Source organism: Rhamphochromis longiceps, linkage group LG13 (assembly GCF_057381845.1).
Source record: "Rhamphochromis longiceps isolate RC_006_pf linkage group LG13, R_longiceps_female_GT1.1, whole genome shotgun sequence".
In the NCBI taxonomy this organism is placed as follows: Eukaryota; Metazoa; Chordata; class Actinopteri; order Cichliformes; family Cichlidae; genus Rhamphochromis; species Rhamphochromis longiceps.
In genome coordinates this window covers 7,986,882-8,008,574 of record NC_140569.1, presented here as the reverse complement: position 1 = coordinate 8,008,574, position 21,693 = coordinate 7,986,882, and the positions used below count along the sequence as shown (strand labels likewise).

Genomic DNA, 21,693 nt, shown 5'->3' with positions numbered 1-21,693 from the left:
TTTAACCCTCTTTTCATTCCCAGGACATCAAGTGCTATTGTTTTGTCAGAGCGACTGGCATCTCTTGGAAATGCACAAGCTGTCCTTTGACGTCGTTGCCTGGACACACCAGTTGCTGCAGAGCATGAACTGTCCTGCATGCTCCAAAGACAAAGTAAGCATAAAAGAAGGCAGGAAGGAAGGTGTAAGACTGTCAGCTAGGAGAATATAACTCTTCTCCTGTTTGTGTTTTCTTCTCAGCTACATTTGTTTTCAATTGATGATGATTATTATTATTTTTAAATTCATTGTTTGGTTAGCTTTAAGCACCAAAACCTTGGTTACCTTGGTGACCAGTCCAGGTTGTATCCCTCCTATGACTCCATGACAGCTGGGATAAGCTCCAGCTGAACTCGATAAGGAGTTAGGAAAATAAATTATGGTTGAAAATAAAATGAGATCTTGGAATATTTCAGTATACGGTAAGACACCTAAATCATGAGTATATGCCATGACATTGAAATATACTTACTATAAAAATATTTTTAAGTTGTAATACATTTTTACTACCTCATGTTTAGTTGCTATTTTGTATTGAAAGTTAATTAAAAATCGTTTTTTTAAATAAAAAAAAAAAATCACAACAAATCTAGTTTTTATGATGAGTCTTAATAGAACCGTCATTTTTGACTGGAAACACAAAATGAACACAACATGAGGGTTAACCTCTGACATTCAGAGTCCAGTCTGAAACTCTTCTTGAGAGTGATTGTAGTCACTCTGAGTAGGATTGTGACTGTTGCCTCGCATCAGGAGACACGTACAATCACACTGTACACTGAAAAAAATATGTTGTTGGATTTACTTAATTCAATGGTGGACATTTGTTGCACACAGATGTTTTGCTTTGGCAGCAACTTAAACAATTGAATTAAATTAACACAATTTATTCATGTTCAATAAACTTGTGCAATTTGTGTTGATAAAATGTGACTTAAACATGTTTTGATGAAGTAATTTGAGCTCTTGGAATATTTTAATCCTTCACAATTTTCTCACGTTATCCCAACACGATTCAATAACTTTTACCCAATACTACTTGGTCACTTAAATACTACATGTTATCTTCAAATTACATTTTGCTATTATATTCTAGTATCAAATACACAATTTTCAAATGGAGGCCTTATAACAGATTGTATTGTTCTCTTCCAAGATGGTTGCTGGCATCCACCAGTAACCTTTCAAAACAACATGTCTAATTTCACTGCAGTAGGTAAAGAATTAAACTGACATTACTCCTCTACTGAATCTATATAAATCAACAGTTAAATAATGTCAGTTCTTCCGTGTTCTCTGGAATCAATCACAGCAAAGAAATTGGACTGTTTCTTTTGAAAAATGTTGGGAAAGAACAATACAAAACATTCTATTTAAGGCCTCTAACGTCAAGATTCAGTTAAACAACAATTATAACTAAACAATTTGAGGTAATGTTAGTTTCCATTAACATTAAATTAGGTTACTGAATTGGCAAACACCTTCCTATTAACACTACCCATTTTACCCCAATAACTAAAGAAATTAGCACTTGCAGGTCAAAACCTTTATTCAAGAGACGCAAAAATAACATTGATACAGTGACTGTCAAAAATTACAGCACTGATCATACTGTGACATCTTGGTTCAAAACAGCACACTTAGAAATATTCAACGTTCTTTACTTCAACTGAATGAAACTGAAAATACCATTTCACACGACCCATATGGGATATTTAGACTGTATAACTGTTCACGCTACATCTCTTCACTAGTAAAAGAAAGAAAAAATACAAAGAGAAATTTAAAAATGCTGCCAAACAGACAAACAGAACTTGTACAGAGCAAAAGGAAAAACAAACAACAACAAAAAACGGCTCGTCCTCATGGCAGTTGCAGAGTATATAAAAATGAACCCTGCGATCAGTTCCTGGAATTGAGCTTCAAAAATGCAGCAGAACAAGTGTGAGATTTAAATGTCCTCTCACCTAGAGCTGGTCACCTCACATGCATAACAGTGAGCTTCGTTGCAGGAGCAGTTTTGTCTTAGTTGTGAGCTTTTCTTGAGAGCTGAGTTGCATCCAACTCCATTACCACCCAATGAATCACCTCAAAAGTGTAGCAGAGTTGTGATGGGTAACTCATGTTGAAGGAATAAAAAAAGGTCCAAACAGCATGGCTACTGCAAAGGTCACGTTATCCAGATCTTGAAGAACAACATCAGAAAAGTCATTGCCTGCTGCATCCTCTGGAGACAGATGTTCATTGTGGTTTTCTCAATCTGTGCAGTGGCCTCAGTCAAGTCCTGGTTAAACACAAAACATTTCTTTAAGATTCCTTTTTAAACTCATCTCTTTTGAATCTACCAGTTCTAATGTTAGAGTAATTTAAACCAATGCAAGCAACATAGTAAATAGCTATAGCCAAAGAGTGGCCTGCCATGCTGCCATTCATGGTCTAACAGAGTTTCTAAGAGAGGGTGAAAAACATAATAATTTCAAATGCTTTACATTAGTTTTTGTTAGAAAGACACCGGCCCATCAGAAATCCAGGTTATGTCACTCAGAAGATGTTAGAATTTAGACTTTCAGCCCCACAATTTGGTTAGCTGTTGGTCAGTTGGTCATTTTTTCAAACAAAAGCTAATATAAATATTGGTGGGATTTTCCTTTGTTCATTAGAATGACAAATTTAAAGTTTTTTCACACTGATGTGACCCCTAATACAGGGGTGGGGATGGGGCCTCAAGGGCCGGCGGCCGAGTTCACTACCAGGCCTCATGTGAACTTCAAATTATTAAAGAGGACTACTGGTCCTAACCAGTCCAATGAGGATCAAGTGGATAACTAAATGCATTTTTAAATGTTGCAAAGCCACAATCTACCCATAAAACACTCACCATGAACTCCTGCACCAAGATGTTGCAATTGTCTTTCACACAGATGCGGAGCACTTTGATGAGGGACTCCGAGCATTAATGTCATCCTTGACTATTATAACAAAGAAAACAGAGATTTGTGAACTTTTCAGTAGCACAGAAGAAAATGATCCCAGACAAAAACTCTTGACTTTTTAAACCAGTCAACATGCAACACCAGCATCTACAAAGCAATATCAAAAGTTCCTGTTTGACATCAACTTTATGGATATATAGTTTCCAGAACATTTATTTTTAAAAAAAGATAATTTTTTCTCAGTGGGCCAGTAAATGCATGACGAAAATTATGGCATCCTTTTAGTGGAATCATTACTCACAGGTAATAGTTGACTGTTTCAATGGATGTAGCATAAAAATCTTTTACTGACCTAATGCAATACATATACACTTTGTAGTTAAAGAATTTTAAAGTTCTTACTGTCATTATGGCAGCTACATCCTTTAGCTTTGTGCCCTGTTCCCCTGATCACTTTGCAAACACTTTCAGCAGACTGTCAGAGAAAAACTCAGCTCCGTCAGAAACCTTGACTGTAAAGGCATGGTTGGGATGCACTGGAATGCTGCATTTTATCTGAAATGACATAAAATTATTTTGAAATAACAGCAGGCACTGTGCTTGGTTAATCAGTAATGTTTTGTTGAATAAAAACTGTGTTTCCAGATCTTATGGGATTAAAAAAAATCCAAAGATGTTTGTTTCTGATTTGCAACCCAACAACCCACAAGTTACAACCTCATTTCAGTTCAAGTGTGCATTAATGCGAGTCCAGTAATCACCTTTCTGGCAATACATACAGGTATAAGTTAAACCTATGGCAGATTTTGGATCTCTCAGTTGTATTAATAGATTGAGTATGCATGCACCTAATAATTATAAAAAACCTATTATAATTAAGTTACAGAAACGAAAATAGAATATACTTTCTTACCATAACACCTTGAACCCACAATCCATCAGCTGACTCCTGGTGAAATGCAGAATAGAGGTCATCTCTCAATGTGCAGCAAAAAAAACAAAAACAAAAGGACAGCAGGTGAGGGCAGGAGGGGTAGGGATGTAAGCTAGCATAATGCCGCTGATGATATTAGCTAAAGCTGTTCAATGTCCAAAATCTCACTAACACCACGGTGCAGTAAATACACAATGTAACTGAAGAGTCAGTTGACAAATCTATTCACACAGAAAACCAAATTATGTTATGAGTGCCTCGTAATTAGGTTTAATGTGATATTACGGCTCTTGTGCCAAAGACAAATTCAAATGAAAAAGCGCCAATTCTTTGACAACAGATAAAACAGCAAATAAGCTAACGGCTCTTTTTTAGCATGTTACATGGCGACACTCTAGACGTTTAACTACATTTGGCTGAAATATGGTAAAAATGAATTCAAAAAATCAAGACATACCAAAAACGTAGAGTTGGCTGCTCGACTTGACTGAGATGGATGCCTTTTTTAAACCACGATCCAAAGCCCGCGAGATGAAATCACGCGTGGTTTCACGAGATTTAACGTTGCTATCTTATTGACTTACTTCACCTGAACATGATATGAACAATTGAATACACCCTTTCTGCATATCATGTAGTTTTTACACTATATAGTTACATTTAACTTTAAAACATGAGGCAATTGTGTTAAATGCATGCAAGATGCTTACATAAATCCAAGAGATGGCCAGTCCCTTTTTTTCAGTGTGATCAAAAGTGGACGCCAAGATGTTGAAGGTGTCAGTCCCTCCTATTTTTACTCTAGGCTGACTGAACTATCAGGAGTCAACTGTTTACTTTCTTGATTTCCACTACCCAAAATTAGCATATATTACAGTGAATAGGAAATGAATAGGGAAAAATGTTGAAGAGATGTGGGCACAAATATTAGGTCTTTGGCAACTTCTAAAGAAGACAAATGCTTGATGTAAGTGTTTCTAAACCTGACTGATGTGCCATAACTAGCTGTTTTCATTTCTGTATGACTTCAAATCGATTTTCCCTCATCTAAGTCACATTTTTGCAGCGAGAAGAGTTTGTAGGTCTTCGTCCGATTAATTAACTTGGTGTGGTAACGCAGGTCAAGCTTTTTTACAGCAGAACATGTAATCACATTTTTTGGGCAGACAAATATGATAAATTTGGGGATCAGAGGTAGAGCTGCTCATCTAGCTACTGAAGCCTCAGCAGTTCCTCTGGGAAAATACCGAACCCCAAGTTACCCCATCGGAGTGTGAGTGTGTATGTGAATGTTAGCCAAGCCATTGAGGTTTAGAAAAAAGGGCTTGTGTGAATGTGTGCGTGTGACTGAATGAATGAGGCTTGTGGTAAAAAGTGCTCAGTTAGAGTATAAAAGCCTTATATAAGTACCAGCCTAATCACTGTTTCCAAATGTTGTGCATTAAAACAAGCTGTTAGAGGGTAATCTAAGGCATCCATATGTGAAGACCTGCAGGCTGACACTATAGAGCTTTCAGTGCTTGTTAATGGGGTTTTTTGTCTTAAGCTACTGACTGAGAAAAAAGACTGAGAACACGCTCTCTCTGTTGCAAGAGGACGGAGGGTCACATGCATTCACATACCAACTCTCGAGGGCTTTTGATTGTAACTGTTTTAGGAGGGGGGAGAGCATCCTGATCATGTGTGGCTCTGAAGGAAGAGGAAGCGTTACCGGCCTCACTTCCACCACCCAGATATTCTGGTGATTTGAACTGGCCTGCTTCCAGTCACAAGGCCACTTATCTTGCATTTCCTCAACGTAAACAGTTTGCAGAGCATGAAAGAGCCTTTCATGCTGTAAGCAGCAGCGTTTCCATAATTATTCTCCAATCTCAGTTTACCCAGTATCTCTGGCAGTGCAGAGTAAGGGTTTGCAGGGATGAAGAGGTCAAACTCTGATGAAGAGTTTTAGCTGAAGACCCTGAGAGAGTAACTCACAGCAGCAGAGGTGCTTGAAAAGCATGAGAATCAGATGTTTAAATTGTTTTATGTCAAGCACTGAGCAGGTGGCTGTGAATTCTCATCTCTCTTGCTGAATCAAGCTCATTATATTCCTGGTTTAACGTTTCTTCTTTCCTCCCTCAGGCTGGTTTGTCAGAAAATACTGCAAAGAAGTAAGAGGAAGTGAAAGACACGAGCAATTCCTGTCTTCACAGTATTTGTTCTAAGTAGTATTTCAAGACACAGAACTTTCATGTTAAAGCTCTGGCTCATGGAATAACAACAGAAAGCATGAAATGAAACAGGTTTTCACATTCATTAAGAAAACCAGATTAGAACAAATAACAAGGAAGAAATCCTTTGTTTTGGGAGACTTTGTTCTTGCAGAAGTTTTGACTCTTTCTGGTAGATGAATAGGAGGAGTCGAAGCATGCTCGCTGACCACCCTCTTGGTTTTTCCCAGATGGGAGAATGGGTAGACAGAAGGATAAGAACAAATTTGCTATGATGACTGGGAGAGAAGGCACAGAGGACATGAAGAGCCCTTACTGAGGACTAAACACAGAAATCAGAGGGAGGTGGTGAAGGAAGATTGGGTGTAAGACAGGAATAACATACGAACAAACAATGGTGGGGAAAGGTGTAACACAGTGGTCATGAAATTCCATTTAGAAGAATGCAAACCAAAGATAAAATTTATAGATAAGGATTTTTTTTTAACAAAAAGAGAGAAATAAGATTGCAAGAAGAAGGAAAAGGATGAAAGTCCGGACATGAAAGGGTACAGACTGAAAAGAGGCTGCGACAGTTTTGTGGCTGATAGAAGTCACAGCATGCATGAAGAGAAACCAGGTCAGCTCTTTAAATACACTGGACCAAAATCAGCCCCGATGACAACCAGCTGGCTAGAATTTCTCTGGTCCAGCCACGAATTAAATGATCCAACAAGGCCGACTAAGGAGAGACATCACAGCAGAAAAGTGACAGGTTTGCCACCGGTAACACATTCTCCTCACGGATGATGACAGGTCCACACTGAGCACATGTTACAGACTGAAAGAGACACCAAGGCAGATGTTATGATGCTTGCAACATCATCCAGCATGACCAGTATGGCAAATCCTCAGACCCACTGTCACACAGTCTGGTCAGAAGTATGCAAACTAGCAGCCCACTGGACAGATTGATATCTCTGAAGTTTAACTGACTCTGGGTTTCACTGTGATGATGGTCCCTTAATCTGAGCATACTGCAGATGTATAAGCGCCACTTGTCTTTGAATTCAGTTCACTTTGTCAAACTATTAAATATTAGAGATGGACCGATCCGATATTACGTATCGGTATCGGTCCGATACTGACCTAAATTACTGGATCGGATATCGGAGAAAAATAAAAAATGTAATCCGATCCATTAAATATCACGAAAGCACCTCACAAAACTTGCAACACGCCGTAACTCACCTCAGAACGTTAGCACGTCGGAGCAGTATGCATCACGTGATAGAGCGGCTGTGGCATGCGGGACCTGTCGGTGGTCTGGATAGCATTTGGAGCTTCGCTAGCAACCCGGCATTTCATCTCCGACAAAGTTATCCCCGAGAGAAGTAAAGCAAGTGTGTAAGTCCATCTCTGAATGTTTGTAAAGCATTCCTGCGTTAAGCTTACCAAACATATGGAGCGACTGCCTCTTCTTGCTGCGACTTCAATCATGAAACTGCTTAATGATCAGCTGATCAGCTTTTCTGTCGCGAGTCCGTCTCTCTGGTTTGTTTTTGGCCCACTTTGCACCAGAAAGAGGAAACCAGCGGCTGAACAACAGCAGCACGTTTAAGCTCTATAAGCTGTTGTTAGAATTTATTTAATATTACTTTCTACTCCAGGATCTTTTTCTACGTAGCTGACGCTGGTAACTGTGCAGGGGCGGATCTAGCAAAGTTTAGCCAGGGGGGCCGATAGGGCATGAACAGGGAAAAGGGGGCACAAAGACATACTTTTCTTTCTTATTCTCATTTAAAATGTCTAGCTTTTAATAAATAATTATCCGAATCTGACACCCAAAGTTTTAATTTGATGTAAAATGAATAGAAGTCAATTACTGTATATAGTAACTATTAAGTCTAATATATACCCTAGTAAGCTATAGTACTTTTTCCTTTGGGAAGGTACCATCTGTGCAGTCTGCAATTTTGTTGAAGAAAGATGTTGAATCTATTTAATATTTCTTGAAAAAAAATTGATTTCTGTGCATTTTTTTTCCACACTGCATCAAATTAAGGTTGATTAAGTCGATTAAGCATCATGAGGTGGCGCGTGAGGGGTGGTTCCCTATTTTTTATTTATTTATTTTTGTTGTTGCTGGGAGTTGGAACCCTATTAGTTAGGTTGCTTAATATTTACGCTAAGTGCTCTTTAAAATACCAGAATAGGGAGGATGGTGTAGGTTTATTAGATTGATCAGTATTGCTGAACTATGAAATATATATTTTTTTGCATATAGGTATAACAGAATAGCTTTAGTGTAGTTGTTGTTTTAAACTTGAGTATGAACTTATACAAAATGCAGCAAGATATTAAAAAAAAAACAGTTTTGTTGATTAAAAAACACTATATCGGATTCATATCGGTATCGGCAGATATCCAAATTTATGATATCGGTATCGGTATCGGACATAAAAAAGTGGTATCGTGCCATCTCTATTAAATATATCAACTTTTGTTGCAATTCCCATTTTTATTAGATGCAGAAGGAACACAGATGGCCTTGTTTATAACGTTTTCTCTTCAAAGCTTTAGATTTTTGTAGAAATCATCAATGTTCCCAAACACAAGTGCAAAACTGTCAGTGTCCTTGCAACAGTTGGTCACAGTGAAATTAGCCGAGTTGAGAAAATTCCCTCTCCCCTCCTTTTGCAACAGCTGTGAAACCTGACGGCCTGTTTTATGAGGAAGAGCTGCTTCAGTTCAGAAGTTCGCTGTGAGAAATTCCTCCCACAGTTTTTGTTTTAAATTAATATGCTTCTGTTTTATTCTGTTTTCTTAATACTGTTAGGTGATCTGCAGGCAGTGATGTCCAAACATTTCACGAGGCTGTGGAGCAGCTTTTTAAAAGTTACACAATACCTTCATTTATTATTGCTGTAACAGTATAATCTGGGAGAAAGACAGATTGCTGACAAGGCAGGATGAAACTGCTGATTACTGTAGTCTCATATGGGAGTTGATTCATTTTAGTTTTTCTATTTTGTTATTGGATCAGGGCTGCAATTGATTCTACTGTGTGGCATTTATTTTCTCAAAATGTGTATCATAAATTAAAAAAGGTATAATATTATTGTTTAATCTGACCAAGAGTCCAGACTAAAACAATACTCAGTTCACTAGCTTAAAACACAAAGAAAAGAAAAATAACTCAGAAATTGATGCGATTATTTCTGTAAACACACTCATTTTCACTTCTTTCAGATCCAGTTTTTCACCACCAAGTTTATTTTAATTTGGTAAAACTAAACTATGACCAGAGAGAAAACCTGTTCTAGTTACCTGAAATAATAATGAGTAAAACTAGATTTAAACAACAACTATGTGAAATAAACTAACTATGGTTTGTTCTCCATGACCACAAGTCTGTTGCCATGATTACCTCCATATTATCATAAAACAAATATTAAGATGAACACTGAAACTAATAAAAACTAAACATAACTAAACTGAAAGGAGCAAACCTACTGTTATCAATGTAAACTAGTTAAATATGTTTTAAATAGATTTCACTGCTGTAACACATGCATGTACAGGATGTTTAATATAAGGTATGGCCTCCGGACAGACCGTGACTCAGTGCAAGCAGTCACAGACTGCTCGTGGACTGCACAAGTGTCCAGATCTGGTTTTCAGGAATTGCTCTCCATTCCTGGAGAAGTGCAGCCTGCACACATTCAGACATGTTCAGCTGGAGACATAGTGGGATTAAAAGCTGGCCAAGGAAATATCTGGATATCCTCTGTATAGAGGTGGGAATTTTCCTGTTGAATCAGGTTGGACCACACACCCTCATTACCTCTGTCAGATCAGATAGGGGGCTCTCATACAAATCTGCGACACTCTAGCATGTCTAAAGGCCGGTCTCGGTCAGCTTTAATCAGTTGTGGCACAATGATATTGTTGTCCATACAAAGGTTTTTTGTGCTTTGAGATCACGTGCTTGAGAACTCAGTAAACGGAATCAATTCTGAGTTAATTTGTGTTTGTGGTGAACAAATGATCAATCCTGGCACTGACTACATAACACAACATAACACATAATATTTTGAATATGTAATTTACAGACAGCCTCAGCCTTTAAAGCAAAGCGTGAATGCCAGTTTGAAATAATCATCAGTCAGCAGTTTGTTCTTTATAGTTGCAGCACCTGGCTGACTTGCTAATGCAGCTCATGAAATGCTGCTCTGTTGTGCACAATCTGCAAAATCTCAAACGTAGCTGAACTAAAAGCTCTCTCCGTCCAGCTCCTCGTACTCTGAGAGAATAATTGATCGGCTCTGGAGTTTATTATCAGGAGTTTCTCCTCGCTGGCTGTCCAAATATACTGAAAGCTGGAGAGAGGAGTGGAGGAGTTAATACTCTTGGGAAAGGTGCCTACACAGAAAACAGGCAAAGAATTCAGAGAGAAAAAAGACTGGAAGGAAAAAGAATGTAGGGAGAGATGGAAAATGTTGCTTCTGTGTTTATATGATTGTGGAAAAAAAGTTTTAAGGGAATGAAGAATAGGTTGGACAGCACCGAGTGTGGCGTCCTCAGTCAAACTGCCCTGGAGGGAGCAAGACTCGTGTTAGAAACAGTGAATTAATGCTTATAAAATCTCCTTTGATGAGGTTTAAAATAAAATACAAAAAATCAGAAGAATGAAACGAGCGGGAAAAAAGTAGCTGCTTGAGACAGAAAAAAAGAAGAGGTTAAAGAGGGAAAGAAAGCTGGAAGCCTCATATTCTCCTTTAGTTGATCTCCAGCGTGTCGCAGAGCTTGCTGGCCCGCTTCATTGCTTGCAGGTGTAATAACACTGACTGATCCAGGGCTAGGCTTTTGGAGTTCAGGATAACCAAGCAGAGGTGATATTTCTACGTCTCTCTCTTCTGGAAAACTTAGCTCAGCTGTGGTCTGCAGACATTTAAAGGATCTCAGCTGGTAAAATGTCTCATATTGCCACCTCTTCATCGTCCATTAACAGATGAGCCGAGGTGCAGCCGCCATTCCTGGCTTGCTTTGTTATTGCATTTTACGGCTTTTCTGCTGCATTAAATCATGTTAGGAGCCCTTGGCCGGACAGCGGCTTGAAAGTATGTGATCATAGGCACAGCTTGCTTGTATCATTAGCAGTGTAATGGTTTAAAGTCCTGTTTTTGTGTGACTTTAGGTCAAGTCTAAGGCCAAATTCAGAAGTTCGATGACTTGTTTTAAATCTTACATTCAAGATCAGAATGTCCTGTTATGATTCTCTCTCTTTTTTTAATCATCAATCATAATCTGCAGTAAGATGCAGCTAAAAAAATCTGCAAATCTTAAATTTAAATCTCATGTAATTACAGTAACTGAGGCATGAAATGCTACAAACGTAACTATTTAACTGGTGTAAAGTGAAGTGAAGGTAATTTAAACCAGATGGTTGCTGACTCTGGGTCACTGGGGGCTCTCATTTCACATCTGCTCTCCCGGACCAAATAGAAACAGATGTTATGAGTCAGAACAAAGCTACTATAGAGATGTTTTGTCAAATAAACCCTACAATCAAACACTCATGGCTGATAAGCAACGAGGGTCTGGAAGCTGATTTTTTTCTTTAAAGATTTTGTATTCTCATTCTTACCAGATGGCTTTTCTCATTATGCAGGATAAAGCAAACACTGCGTCAAACTGTGCAGCCCAGCAGGCCTGCAGAGACTCTGTGTTCCCCAATAAACACAGAAAACCACAGTATTTTTCATTATTGTGACTAAATGAATGAAGCCAAATAAAAATTCCTCTCAGTTTAAGGAATTTCAACCTCAGTTATTGATGTGAACTGCTGCTGCTTGCGTTTCTGTCCATAGGAGCTGTAAAAAAGGCACATGATGATAATAATTACCATAATTTCCAAAATCAGCATCATGTTTTATTGATCAGAGTACAGAAAACTTTTAGTTTTTCTGAAAAATTTGTGTTTGCTGAGCTCACAGAGGAAAAAGCAAGAAGCTGCAAGTCTTCCATCCAGAGGAGTCGCCCTCTGCTGGTCTTTCTGTGGGGACTGGTTGTGTGACAATCACCACAGGAGGAAGGACAGGACACACACAGGAAGACCAACATTTAAATCATGGTGGTTAATTGATGGTGGTCATACACGAGAAGGAAGCAGGGATAAAGTACATATGAGTGCAGTGAACTGAGAAACCAGTTAGAAATGATTTACTGTTGCCTTCCTGTTTTTTCATAGCAGTCTGCTCATTCTCATCACACATCAACAAGACATTTTCACCCAGTGAACTGCTGCTCACTGGATGTTTCCTCTTCCTCAGACCAGAGATGGTTGTGTGGGATGAATCCAAGAAGATCAGCAGTTTCTGAAATACAGCACCAACAACCACGCCCCATTCAAAGTCACCTAAATCACTGTTTTTCCACTTTTTCATCCCCAGTTTGAACTCCAGCAGCTCATCCTAATCATGTCCATGGAGTTGCCATGTGAGCCATGTGATTGGCTAATTACATAATCGTGTTAATGAAGAGTTGAACTGGTGTACCTATCAAAGCTGCCATCATGGACATGGATCATTATTTTGGCTAACCCGCTCTCTGAGTGCTTCCTCTCTACTCTGTTACACGTTTGTTCACACTGTCATCTTACAGAGCCTCAAATGCTCCAAACATGCACTTAGTAGGTTGTCGACTTCACTTATTCACACAATTGCTTTGAGCAAAAGGCAAGCTTCTGGGTAACCCATCCCCAATAATTCGATTCAATACTTAAGAAACAGACTGACACAAAATTTACACAAACACCCACTTTAATCTAAGACTTTTTCGAGAAAACAACACTGCGTTTCTTTGATGAGGTCCCACAGAATAATTGTGTATACAGCCTGTTAATGACAACTGTAAGTGTAGCCATGGCCCTAATGCTCCTTTTTTTAAACATACCAAGCTATAAAACATCCTCAAATTCAGGCACCTCCACATCTGTAAGATGAAAAATGAAGAGTTAATAGCCTCTTTGAAGAATTTCCCATCATGCCCAGAATTAGCCAGTGTGGTTTTATCAGTTTTATCTTTTATCTGATTTGCGAACCCTCATCTGTGATTGGCCCTGCAACCCAAGAGCTAATCAAACATCTGGGCTCTTTGCTGCACTCCATCCTGATGACAGAGGCCTCTGTGCTGGCTGAGATTAAATTTGTCCACCTTCTGTGCGTCATGGTGCCTCGGCCTAACCATCCCTTGTTGACGTATTACAGTACCTGTGCTTCCTGATACAAAATACAGCAAAAACCCACCAAATTAAGTCAAATCTCTTGTCATTCTCACACCCTGAAAAGCCACCAAGTGGGCTGGATTTGATTATTCGTCATGGTGGTTAGAACAAGGGCGGTGAGGACTCTTTGCCTCTTTTAAATCTGCAGGAGAGAGCAATCACAGAGGACAGATTACATTTTCATACCTGATACAGATCAGAAAAGGCTGAACTTAGCTGTGAAATTCAGCATAAATTTCCTCTGCTGGAAGAGGTTTTAGAAGCAGCCAGCAGACCAGCCTGCAGCGTGTCAAACTGAAATCAAACACTAAAATATGATCATCCAAGATCCAGAGATTTGGATGAGGGAGAAAGAGGAGAATACACTTCAGATACTGCGCTGCCAGAAAGCTACATCAGCTTTTATTGACAGGGATCAAACAGACTTCCATATGAAGCTGAAGATACTCCGTACTGTACTTTTTGCTTGGTTTTACACACTGAGGAGACCATTTGCAGTAACACTAATGGAACTGCTTGCTGAGAAAGTGATAGTCCACTTGGTCCAAGGGAGGAAGAAAGAAGAAACAAGTGAAAATAAACCAAAACTCAACGAGGAAATTTATGATTTAGAAGAAAATTGAGAAACGGAGTGATAAGACGTCAGAAGGGAAAAACAAGGTGGAATGATGTGTGCAGACATGAAACGGGATCAGATTTAGGGTATTTTCTCAATGAAGTGTGTATAATCATCAAGTATAATGAGAGTTTCAGACAGGAAATTAAAGATGCAGTGATAAGAAAACTTTAAAATCCAGCATTAGGAGAAGTTTTTTCAGCTTTACTCCAAAATCATATCCAGGAGGTTCAGCATATTTATTCATGTTCTGATGGTTCATGCATATTCAAATATGCATTTTATATCACTTGAACATAAAGATTAATATTATGCAGCTGTTTGCAAAAGCTTAGATTTTAGATGTGAAAAGAAATAAATGTTAATGTGCTGCTGCTTAAATGTTCAAAAGGCTCAGCACCCGGCACAGATTTTACTAATCCTCCCAAACAAACAAAAAGCTTTTACTCATGATCAACTTTAAGGCATCGCTGCTTCTTTCAGTGGGGAGCACAAGTACAAGAATACTGCTGCAGTTATCTGCACATCAAAATATGAAACACCCAACATACCCACCGCGCTCACGGTGGGTATGTTGGGTGTTCATTGGTGTACTTATGGCCTGCTATCACATTATGTGGCCTGCTGCACATCTGCAGTTCTGTAGATGCAATTGCCAAATGTGGGCAATTAATTTTTGATTGAGTTTGAGTTTTGACTGAAGTAATCCATAAGTGTTCAGATTAAAGTGTATGGACTCGTAATAATTTCGTGAGGACCGGACTCAAATTCAGGGAGACATCCAAGTATTTTTTTTTTAAGCTTTAAGGTCTCTCTGTCTCTCCCACACAATTTAACACACAAAGGAGAAAGAAAGGTGAAGGTACTGTAGGTCCTTGAGTGTTAGATCAATGTTCTTGGATAAAATATGTGAACACAGCTTGTTAGAATGAAAGCACTCCTGTTCTGGAAATGACCATTTGCCCACAAATGGAATGTCTCCACTCCTGCAGGATACCTTTAACCAAATGTGCAGCTTGCAATGGCAACTGAAGTAAAGCATTTCACAATTACATTCAATTACACCAAGATATAACTAAAACTTACCTCCATATGTTGCCCATGATAAGTGCCCTGGGTCATCCAGGAGCCCTGGGGAACCCCTGGGAGAGGACCAGCCACCTGGAGGTTTGGTGAGTTATAGATCAGCATCTGCGTTGCCATAGCGGTCTTTAAAGCTGATGCTAATTTTGCAGAGGAGTAAATATGCTGTGCTGAATCACTGGCACAGAAACATCACCAGTGGGGCTGAAGTAATGCCCTTGTGATGAGACATTTTCAAAGAAGGGGAAACCAATAAAAGAAGGAAGTAAAAGACAAAATAAAACAGGAAGTAAGTGAACCTAAACATAAAAGTTTAAAACCATGACAGGACTCAGTACTAATCTGACCCGACTCTGAGCTTTAACACCTTATCTTATCCATCAGAAGGGATACTTGTAATTCTCAGAAATGCTCATTCAACCTTGAAGAAAAAACAAATCAGAATTTCTTCCTCTAAAATTTATAAATGTTTGTTCCCATGCTTGTTTATTTGTTTTTAACGAATCTGTTTAATAATCCAGTTATTTTCAAGCTAAGAGAAGAAGAGGTGGCCCATTAGAGGCCACACATCCTCACGCGTGATTTGTCCCTGGAGATGACCAAGGACATGAGAGACCAGGCAGTTAATCACAGCCTTTATTTATGCACAATGACACCAATCTTATGGCGTGTTTAGAAAAAGGACAAAGACACAGAGAATCGTGTCAAAATCTCACGTTGCTGGAGCGACACTTCCAACTGCAATCTTTGCATTTTGATTTTCTGATGATGAAATCCTCTGCCACAGCTCTCCAGGGCCTCTGCAGTCACACCCTCGTTTTTATTAACACATTGCTTTTCCCTCCTTCCTCTGTCTTTGCCCATCTCTCTCCTGCCACATCTCCCAAACTCCATCATTTCCCCTCTGCGCTCAATTTGCCTCCGTTTTTATTCCCTCTCCCTCATTATTCCTCTTCTCCCTAAAGGATGCAGAGAATTAGAGCACAACTTCCTCCCCCAGAAACACAGGCTTGGTAAAGCTTTGAGTTTCAGAGGGAGCTCAATCAGAACTCCCTCTACTTTCAGAGCACTTCAGCTCTGTGCAGCAGTAAATTGCCTTTCCTTGCTCTTTGTGCACTGCTGTGCAGAAAGAGCTTCATGGTGAAGTTAAGATGCCGGCACAGCGGTCGGCAAATTTCTCAGCGGGTTGCACTTTTGAAGGAGCCTTATTTTTTTATAATTGTAACCATAACATCACATCCCTACCCTTCCAGATTCCCAGTGCTGTTAAGATTTAATGAGATTTTGCATTTCAGATAAAAATCCATTCACAATAGTTTGGAGAATCCTCAAAGGCACACATCCTAAATAGAGTATTTCTTGGCTGGTATGGTGGCGTTTAAACATCAACAAACTTATTTCCTGCTTTTTAGTGAATTTAGCTGGAAAGTGAAGAGATGTGGATCAGAGCAGTGACTCACTCCCTCCACGGCCACCATCCTTCAGTGAGCGGCTTCCCTCCTCTCACTGTTTCCAGCTAGGAAAAAACTCAAATGAGACTCAGTTTGTTTGTTTTTTATTTAAAAATTATGAAACATACACATATGGAAATATGCACGACTATCTGCACTGCTAATATGATTTCACAGCACTGTTTTTGTTCCACAAAAGGCACTAAGTCAGGCATGAAAATTTCCCTTCCTTTCTTCTTCCTCCATTTTCATTTTTTCTTCTTTTTTAATAAAAGAGCAGCTGGACTGATCTTGTAGTCTGAGTGCTGCAGGGCACAGAAACATTCGAGGATTCAATTAGACATTTAATAACCTTTTCTTCTTCTGCTTCTTTTTTTAAATTTTTTTTATCTCCAGACGCCTGTTGATGCCAGAAGCTTTCTGTCGCCAGCACAGGCTTAAAAACATGTGGCTGTATTTGCCTGTGTGAGTAAAAGGTGTGTGATGATAAGCAAAAGGTGCTACACTGATTTCAGAGACAGATGAGGAAGCGAGAGCTCCTGGGACGCCTGGCGTACAGATCAGCTCATGGGTGCCTGTGTGTGAGAGAAAAATCGCTGCTGCCATCAGTTTCCCAGAACCTCATCTGCGCTTTATCATATCGGCTTCCTGGCAGCATCCTGATGATGTCATCGGTGAGTCAGGCTGTGGTCTGCCTGACTCCTCAGTTTAGATTTGATCATCACCTCCTTCTGGTTGACTTTAACGTCAAAATCCGTTAAGCTGACGTTAACTTTAACCTCAGGTTTTGGAGCTATTTTTGGATTTTGGAAGTTTTGTCTCCGATTTGATCTTTGCACTCAAAGGTTAATGCCAAAGCTAGAGAAGCGTCTAGTAGTTTGTAGGTTGCTGAGTCAAGGAAATCTCTAGTGGGTTCTGATCCCGAGGTGTCACATTAACACAGGGTTTTCAGCTTCCTGCATCTTACCACTACACACAAGGTAGCTTTTGGCACCAGACTGTGCACCAAAAAAATACTGGTAGATTCTTTTAGAGTTGGAGGGTTGTCAATCAGAAGACCACATTTCCTTTCAGCACTATTGCTTTTATTAAAATATTTCCTGTCACAGCATTAAAATGATGGTAAACCCTGATGCAAAATGCACCTCTGCCACATGTATGTTTATGACATACCTTGTCTTGGAGTTGGTGCCATGGTGCAAGGGATGCAGCTACTTTCTCCATCTGCTTTGATACAGCCTTATAGGTCTCATTTGGACCTCTATGTTTTCCACTTTGTTCTCACTTGCTGTTTAGTTTTGCTCATGTACCAGAAGCTACCTAAACAGGTTTAGGAAAAGATTGTAGTTTAAGTTAAAATGTTGCATACTGAAAAGGGAAAGGTTGGGTTTCGGTCTGTTGCTTCATAGCATAGATGCCAGAGCGGTTTTGAGGCACTGCTGGTTCTGAGAAAACTGCCGTATTTTACACCCTGAAGTTAAACTGTGCAGGTTATGCTTTCAAGCACAGTGCTTCCAGTCTGAGGTCATGCTATGCAGCAGCGGAGTCTGCATGCATCAGCGCTGTGTGTTTCTTTTCACTTTTCACTGGGCTCGATGCACTGCCGTCCTTAACTAATGAGTCCAGCTCTCGAGCTCATTTGAGGGTCAAATTTTGTGCTGAACATTTCTTGTTTGCAAGCTCTTAGTTATTCCCAGAGTGATGCAGTGAGGCATAAATATTCAGTCTATACAATACAGTGTGCAATAAAATGCAATGAACAAAACATCTTCTTTTACTCAAATATATGATTATAAAGACATTAAGTAGGAATGCATTCAAAATAATGCTACAGCCCACAGACAGAGGGAGGCAGGAAGATCTTCAACAGTACATATTTTCCTCTTAGTAAAAAGAATTCTCTGGAAGAGAAATTGGAAAACTGCTCCGTGGTCAGAATGACTCAGCTGTCGCTCTCTGATTCATGTAGACCTGGATCAGACTGTAGGTGGGCGTAGCCTGTCCTGCATCCAGCAGAAGCTCCAGGTGCTTTTACTTCCCACGACGGATAAACAATTAACAGCTTTCTAAGAACAGCTGTGTGAAGGAGAACCATGAAAAATGTCACTTCTCCGGCTCCTGTCACCTGGAACGAATTACAATCCTGCAATTTCCAAACGGGCACGAAAGAGGACAATGAGGGCCTGTCTATACAAGCAGGGAAAAGTAAACCTGGACTCACTGCACGGAGCGTTCGTTTTTCCATTTTCACTGTAACTGGTTTCACTCTCTTTTTGGGAACTGACTGAAATATAAAAGCTGAAGTTTCATAACAAGTTAATGTTACTACTCGAGTCTCTATGATTAATGGAAAGAATACACTATTAAATAAATTAGAATGAATAAAAACATAAAAACACATTACAGCGCTCAGGTTTGACCCCAGCTAAATATGAGATAACCAGTTTAACTGCACTTTTCTTACTGTGGAGAAACTAGCTGTTGTTACTTTGAGCAGACTCCTGAGCTTAAACAGGATGTCATGGCTACACATGAGACAAGCAGGGACTACTATTATCATCATCCTTATTATTAATGAGTGCTGAAGTCTTCCAAAGGATGCAACTGCGGAACGTAAAGAGGAAAGGGAAATAGTTTTCAAGGCTGAACACCTAAAGTACACACAGAAAAAAAAAAAAAAGTAGGCCGAGCTCTCTCTCCCTTCCTGGTTGTAATTTGTTTCCAGGACATGGATGCTCTGCAGCACACACCACACTGTGAAGCCTTTTTAAGTATGCACACACTTCAGGCTGAAGGCTTGGCCGATCTGTTCTTATTGCAACAGCAAGTTAAATCTGCTCTGATGTAACAGGATTCAGGTGTTTATTGTTCAGCATTTCTTCACACTTACATACCAAGAAGACTTTAACAAACGCCAGAATTCTGTGTCTGTGAAGCTGGAGAGGTTGTGTAGGTTTTGGACTCTCTGTTGGCAAAGATCTGCGGAAACAGAGCCGAAGTCCAAAAAGCTGCATCTCTTTCCCTTAAAAGGTCATTGGATTGTTATCAGAAAGGAGTACGCACCGACTGTCTGCAGAAAACACACATACACAGTTTTTACACTCCCACACCTGCGGGAGAAAACGACTCAGGCATATGACTGTCTCTGACAACTTTTTTCTTTCTTTCTCTCAGAGTGAAGAGGTCCATAAATAAATAAATAAATAATTAAAAAAAACATCCCAGAGAAAGAGAGAGAGCTGAGAGCTTCTGGTCTGCTGATGCCAGATATCTGTTTATATTAATGAGTTTTAAACAAGCAGAATTCCAAATTTTTAACAGTAACTTCCTGTTATCATAACAGACGACTGCTGCATTAGTGTTATCATGGGTGTTGATTTCAGGATGATTTAGAGCACATGTACTTCTTTCACCTCACCCCCATCTGGTCCCGGCAGATGGCTGCCCCTCCTTGAGCCTGATTTCTTCCTGTTCAAAGCGAGTTTCTCCTTCCTACAGTCACCAAGTGCCAGTCATTGCTGGGGTTTTCTTTTTATCATTGCAGGGATTTTACTTCATCAAAAAGGTCTGACTTTGTACAGCCTCTGAATCTTTTTGGTTAGGCGTAATCATCTCTGCTACAATAAACTTGAAGACCCAGAGAAAAAAAAAGATATTATAACATATCTACATATATGCATGCAGATATGTGCAAAATGTAAATAAAACTGTTTCCACATCAGTGCTGCAAACGTCATAAATCGGTTTAAAAACTGAACTGTGTAAGTAAAGGAAAAAGAACAGTCTAAGAATATATTCAAGAAAGGAGCAAAATCTCACAAAAACATTAAAAAGCTAAACAAATTTTGCAGCATATATTTCTTAAACGTACCTCTAAATTTTTCCCAAACATACACACACTTCCCACATGTTCACTGAGCGTAACTCTCCTCTTGTTCCTAATCGTGCCCATCTCTGTGCTTAACAACTGAAACTAGAAAAATTTGCATTTCCTGCGAAAATGCTGTGTGGATGCCTTAAAGCTGAAGATGTCTGCAGAAAAAAGCTGAAAAAGTTGAAAAAAAAATGTTGCCCTGAGCAGGATTCGAACCTGGCCCTCCTGGTCTAAGGGTGGCTATTTAGGTCACTGAGCCAAAGTCATTCTCGCAAAGAAGAGGTGGAGAGATTGACAATTGTGCTGAAATGAGCAGAAGCTGATGAGAATTGTCCTGATAAGTGGTGGAAAGGCTGAAAATGTTTCAGAAGTGGTGAATAAGCAGAATTTGGGCAGAAAAGAGGTGAAAACTCTGAATATTTTGCTGAAAAGAGTTCAATCAGCAGAATTTCTTCTGAAAAGAGTTCAATGAGCAGAATTCTGCTGAAAAGAGGTTTTTGCTGAAAACAGCAGAAAAAACAGAAAATTTTTCTGAAAAGAGTTCAATCAGCAGAATTTGTGCTGAAAAGAGTTCAATGAGCAGAGTTTAAGTTTAACTGTTGATTGAAAGAAATGTTGCCATAAGCGGGATTTGAACCCGGGCCTCCCAGTCTGAGAACTGACGCTCATCTCACTGAGCTAAAACACAGGTCAGCCCGGCAAGGAAAATAAGTGAGGCCACTGATGATATGGCAGAAATGGGCAAAAAATATTGCAAAAAAAAATTCAATATCTCAAAAAGTATAAAAGTTATGAACACCAAAAGTCATAGCCGGCATTAGCAGAAAGAGCAGAATTTTTTAAAGTTTGAACGGTGAAAATCGGATGAAAACTGTGGGAGTAGTTAAGTGCCAAAAAGTGTACGGAAGCAACTAGAATATAGTGGAATAAAGAATAAAGAGAAACAGGATCTCAATAGTAAATGCTCTGTGAGAAACTGACATCGCACATCCTGTTTCAGCTGTTTGACCCACTGTTTACATTCTTGCTCTCAAGCTGCGCAGAAATCCATGTCAGCGCCAAACACGGAGAAAATACCGCAGAATGATCGGCTACTGCCCTCTGCTGGTGAGACACAATTACTACATTAGAATGGACTTTCATTGTTTTTTCCAACTGAATTGAACCACGTGTTCTTGTCAATTTTTAAAGGTTAACTAAAGAGATAAATAACCTTTTACAGGAAGGAATCTGTAGATTTCACAACATGAGGTCCACTGTTCACAGACCAGTGAGGCGATGGG

General features: G+C 39.4%; 1 long non-coding RNA gene across 3 annotated transcripts; it reads right to left on the bottom strand.

Moving 5' to 3' along the window:
* Window positions 1-1,570: 1,570 nt before the first annotated feature.
* Window positions 1,571-4,651, bottom strand: LOC146655317 (uncharacterized). Of its 3 annotated transcripts, XR_014914384.1 has the most exons (6): window positions 4,617-4,651; window positions 4,364-4,495; window positions 3,886-3,949; window positions 3,375-3,527; window positions 2,918-3,008; window positions 1,571-2,323 (listed from the first exon to the last, which is right to left on the bottom strand). It is a non-coding gene; the product is annotated as an uncharacterized LOC146655317 (long non-coding RNA). The 3 variants fall into 3 exon arrangements; XR_014914383.1 differs by having other exon boundaries at window positions 3,886-4,495; XR_014914382.1 differs by lacking the exon at window positions 4,617-4,651 and having other exon boundaries at window positions 3,886-4,609.
* Window positions 4,652-21,693: the final 17,042 nt, after the last annotated feature.